We start from the raw sequence: 6,004 nt of genomic DNA, 5'->3' as shown, positions 1-6,004 counted from the left end.
GAAACAAGGTGTCAGGGAACTGACACAATTAAGAAGAACAGGAAGACAATACTCACTCAAGAGTATGAACACTTTGACTCAAAGACTAATGAGTCATTGAATGATTTATATGATAGATTTGTCAAACTTTTGAATGATTTGTCATTGGTTGATAAAGAGTATGATCTTGAAGATTCAAACCTTAAGTTCCTGTTAGCTCTTCCTGAATGCTGGGATTTGAAGGCAACGACAATAAGAGACAACTACAATCTTGATGAAACAACTCTTGACGAAATCTATGGAATGCTCAAGACTCATGAGCTGGAGATGGAACAAAGAAGCAAGAGGAAAGGAGGAAAGTCAAGGACAGTTGCTCTTAAGGCTGAAGAAGAATTCCCCAAAGCAGCTTCCTCAAAGAAAGACAAGGGTAAAGCTCTTTTCATAAAGTCTGATACTGAGTCATCAAGTGCTGAGAGTGATGATGACTCAGATTCTGAAAGCTTTCCTGAGACTGATGCTGATGAGGAGATGATGAAGCTGTGTGCTCTTATGGTGAAAGGAATCACAAAGATTGCATACAGGAAGTTCAGGAAGGGAAAGAAGTTTTCCAGGAAAAGCATAAGTTCTGATAAGAAGAATTTCAGAAGATCTGAAGGTAGAGGAGGAAAGTCTGACAGAGGAGATTACACCAATGTTAAATGCTATAACTGTGGTGAGAAAGGCCACATATCTCCTGACTGCAAGAAGGTAAAGGGTGACAGAGGCAAGGCTCTTGTCACAAAGCAGAAAAGCTGGACAGACACCTCAGACTCTGAAAGTGAGGAGAACTATGCATTGATGGTAAATGCTGATAAAGAAAGTGCTGAGAGCAGTTCTGAAGCTGCTGAAACAAAGGTACCTCAGACTACTTATGCTTTTCATACTGATGATATTAATGAGTTGAGAAGATATCTTAAAACCATGTTTGTTAGCTATAGAGACCAAACTTTAACATGTGAAAGATTAACTTCTGAAAATCTTGCATTTAAGAAAAGGAATGATTTCTTAGAAAAAGAATTAGTCATGTTCCATCAAACTCAGAAGGATAGAGATGATGCTTTTTATGTTAGGAATGAAGTGCTAAAATTAAATGAATCTCTAAAAACTGAGTTAGAAAAGGAAAGAGAGATTATCAGGACTTGGACTAACTCTGGCAAAACAACTCAAAATTTGCTAAGTAGTGGAAACTGGAAAGAGGGCTTAGGTTATGGAGAAGATAAGAATGATAAAGGAACTGAAGAAATTAAGCCTGTTGTTAAGCAAAAGCCAAAGTTTAAACCTATTAAGTTTGTAACTGTAAAGTCTGAAAATGAGAAATCAGAAGATAAAGAGGAATTAACTTCTGACAAACTAAAACAGGAAAAGACAGCTGAAGTGAACATAGGCTTAATGACAAAGAAGCAGCTTAAGCATAAGCTGAAAGATGTCAAGAATGCAAACAAGGTAAAATCACCTAGGAAAAATAGGAATGGAAAGGAAGGTGTGAATAAAAGCAATGATTATAAACCTGTTCCTGATGCTCCTAGGAAAGCATGTCATAACTGTGGAAGTTCTAACCATCTGGCTTCTTTTTGCAGGAAGAATAAGAATATTAACTCCTTACCTTCAAAATCAGGAGTTAAGAGTCAGTCTGTTAGATACAAACCACAAAATCCTTGTTTTCATTGTGGTAGTTTATGGCATTCCATTTATACTTGTAAGGAATATCATAGTTTGTACTATGATTATTATCAAATAAAATCTTCTTTGAAGAAAGTTTCCATTGTTCCTTCTAGTGTAAATTCTGATTCAAAGTCTGATAGTGTAAATTCTGATAAGAAAAATGTTAACATAAACTCTGATGCTAAATCCGCTGCAAATGTTAACAAACTTAATAAGGCCAAAGGATCCAAGCAAGTCTGGGTCCTTAAAACTAATAATTAGTGGTCTTTGTGATTGCAGGGCAACAGGAAAAATATTCTAGTTCTGGACAGTGGATGTTCAGGACATATGACTGGAAATAAGGCCCTGCTATCAGACTTTGTGGAGAAAGCTGGCCCAAGTGTTTCTTATGGAGATGGCAACATTGGAAAAATATTGGGATATGACAATATCAATCTTGGAAATGTCATAATTAAACAAGTAGCTCTGGTCTCAGGACTTAAACACAACCTACCGAGTATAAGTCAAATCTGTGACAGAGGTTATCATGTTGATTTCTTTGAAGAACACTGTGAAATTGTGAGTAAATCTAAAGGCAAAGTTGTTCTGAAAGGATACAGACGTGGTAACATTTATGAAGCTAAGCTTTCAACAAGTACTGATGGTTCTGCAATCTGTCTGATAAGTAGAGCATCAATTGAAGAAAGCTGGAATTGGCATAAGAAACTCTCTCATTTAAATTTCAACAATATAAATGAACTGGTCAAGAAAGATCTTGTGAGAGGATTGCCAAACACAGTATTTGCTCCTGATGGTCTTTGTGATTCATGTCAGAAAGCCAAACAAAGAAAATCTTCATTCAAGAGCAAGACTGATTCATCAATTCTTGAGCCTTATCATCTTATACATGTTGATCTATTTGGTCCAGTAAATGTCATGTCTATTGCAAAGAAGAAGTATGCGTTGGTCATAGTGGATGAGTTCACCAGATACACATGGGTGTATTTCTTGCACATAAAAAGTGAAACTGCATCTATCTTGATTGATCATGTCAAACAGCTGGATAAAATGGTCAAAGATTCTATGAAAATTTTTAGGAGTGATAATGGCACTGAGTTCAAGAATTTGATAATGGAAGAGTTCTGCAACAGCCATGGAATAAAGCAGGAATTTTCTGCTCCTGGAACTCCACAGCAAAATGGAGTTGTTGAAAGGAAGAATAGAACTCTCATTGAAGCTGCACGTACAATGCTTGAAGAAGCAAAGCTTCCAACCTATTTCTGGGCTGAAGCTGTGCAGACTGCTTGTTTTACTCAAAATGCAACACTCATTAAGAAGCATGGAAAAACACCATATGAGATGGTGAAGAAAAAGAAGCCAAATCTGAAATATTTTCATGTATTTGGATGCAAGTGTTTTGTTCTCGAGACTCATCCTGAACAGCTATCAAAGTTTGATCTAAAAGCTGATGAAGGAATCTTTGTTGGATATCCACTTTCCACAAAAGCCTTTAGAGTCTATAATTTGAGAACAAAAGTGGTCATGGAATCTATCAATGTCTCTTTTGATGACAAGAAGATCACTGGTCTTAAAGATTTCATTGACCATGATCAGCTGAGATTTGAAAATGAAGACTCATATTCTGATACTGAAAATCCTGACAGTCTAAGTCCTAATACTGCAAACTCTGATGGATTAAACTCTGATGTTATTGAAACTGTGGTGACTATGTTAAAGGAAGATACACCTATGCAGGGGGAGCATACTCAAGATCCTACCACATCTCAAGAAACATCCGAACATGCATCTGGCTCTTCAAGTTCTGATTTGTCAAGTTCTGATAAGCCAAGTTCTGATAGTGCTGAAAATCTAAATACTGAAGAATCCAACTCAGAGAGCATAGTTTCAGGGGGAGCATCAGAAAATAAAAATGAAGATAGCATGGATCATGGGGGAGCATCCAGTTCTAGAGAAAACCTTCCATCTGCAAGGAAGTGGACAAAATCACATACACCTGATTTGATAATTGGAAATCCTGATGCAGGTGTCAGAACTAGAACAGGTACTCAAATGAGTGTCTTTACAATTCTTTTCTCTCTCAGACTGAGCCAAAGAAAGTGGAAGAAGCTCTTCAAGATGATGATTGGGTGCAAGCAATGCAGGAAGAGTTGAATGAATTTGAAAGAAACAAAGTCTGGACCCTAGTACCAAGACCAAAGAATAGATCTGTTGTTGGTACAAAGTGGGTATTCAGAAACAAAACTGACAGTGATGGCATAATTACAAGGAATAAGGCAAGGCTGGTTGCAAAAGGATATTCTCAATAGGAGGGAATTGATTATGATGAAACATTTGCACCAGTTGCTAGGTTAGAAGCCATAAGGATATTTTTGGCTTATGCTGCTCACAAAAAGTTTACTGTCTTTCAAATGGATGTGAAAAGTGCTTTTCTCAATGGAGAATTGGAGGAAGAGGTATATGTTGAACAACCTCCAGGTTTTGTAGATACCAAACATCCAGACTATGTCTACAGACTTGACAAAGCACTTTATGGACTTAAGCAAGCTCCTAGAGCATGGTATGAGACTTTAGCTCAGTTTCTTCTGGAAAGTGGATTCCACAGAGGGACAATAGACAAAATACTGTTCTACCTCAACCATGGAAAGGAATTACTTCTGGTCCAGATTTATGTTGATGATATCATTTTTGGATCTACAAATGACAAACTTTGCAAGAAGTTTGCCAAACTAATGCAGTCAAGATATCAGATGAGTATGATGGGGGAACTTAGCTATTTTTTGGGCCTTCAAGTCAAGCAGAATGAGGAAGGCACTTTTATTTGTCAAACCAAGTACACCAGAAACTTGCTAAAGAAATTTGGAATGCAAGATTGTTCAAGTGCATCCACTCCAATGGCCACTGCAACAAAACTGGATAAGGATACCGGTAAATCAGTAGATATTACTAACTACAGAGGTATGATTGGCTCTCTACTCTATCTAACTGCTAGTCGACCTGATATCATGTATGCTACCTGTCTTTGTGCAAGATTTCAAGCAGATCCAAGAGAACCTCACTTAACAGCTGTAAAAAGAATCTTTAAGTATCTTAAAGGAACAGCTGCTCTGGGATTATGGTATCCTAGAGAATCAGATTTTAAACTAATAGGTTACTCAGATGCAGATTTTGCAGGTTGCAAAATTGACAGGAAAAGCACAAGTGGAAGCTGCCAATTTCTTGGAGGCAGATTGGTTTCTTGGTACAGCAAGAAACAAAAGTCAATTTCCACATCAACTGCAGAAGCAGAGTATATTGCTGCAGGAAGCTATTGTGCACAGATTCTTTGGATGAAGAATCAGTTACTGGATTATGGGTTAACATATTTCAAAATCCCTATTTACTGTGATAATCAGAGTGCTATTGCTATGACATGTAATCCAGTTCAACACTCAATGACAAAGCACATCAGCATCAGGTACCACTTCATCAGGGAACATGTGGATGAAGGTACAGTGGAATTGCATTTTGTTCCCACAGATCAACAATTGGCAGATATCTTCACAAAACCATTATGTGAAGCTACTTTTACAAGATTGGTAAATGAACTTGGAATGGTTTCAGGTTCTTTCTCTAAATCTGCTTAGACTTATTCTATGAATCAGACTTTATGCTCAGTATTTACAGAATTAATCTCATTGTATATTCTGTGCTTAATTGATAAATGTCTTTAAGTACTGACTCTTGTCTGATATATGTTTCTAAACTATGATAAGTGATATGTTTGTTCTAGTACCTATTCATTCCTATGAGGATAACTGTGCTAGATACTGACCTAGTAGTCTTCAATAAACAAATGATTCCATGGAAGAAGTAATTATTTCAGTGGAAATCTTATGACACTAGCAAATTCTGATAACTGAGCTTAGTTAAGTTTACTTTGTATATCTTATTACTAAGTCACAAATTAGAATAATGCTACTCATCTGTTAAGTTCTGATACTAGTAAAACTGCTGAATGTACTAAGTGCTGATAAACCTCTCTTATCAAAAGAAAAAGCAAAAAGATCAAAGATTAAAATCAGGTACTCCTTTGAGATCTAGAGTAAAAATGTGGAAGGGACGACCCAAGTGCATTGCTGGTATTAAGTAAATATGCATCAGAAAAGCAAAATATTTTCTTGGTGACTTTTCACACTCTATGATTACTGGAGAAATACTCTGAAAATAGTATAAATTTTGATAAACAGTCGTGACTCACTTACACTGAGAAGCCACTGTAAAACAGAATTGCAAAAGATGCATAAAATTAGCACAAAATAGTTGAGATGGACTCCAGCATGAACTC

The sequence above is a fragment of the Apium graveolens genome, chromosome 8 (genome assembly GCF_009905375.1).
Source record: "Apium graveolens cultivar Ventura chromosome 8, ASM990537v1, whole genome shotgun sequence".
Taxonomy (NCBI): domain Eukaryota; kingdom Viridiplantae; phylum Streptophyta; class Magnoliopsida; order Apiales; family Apiaceae; genus Apium; species Apium graveolens.
Note: the sequence above shows the minus strand (reverse complement) of the source record.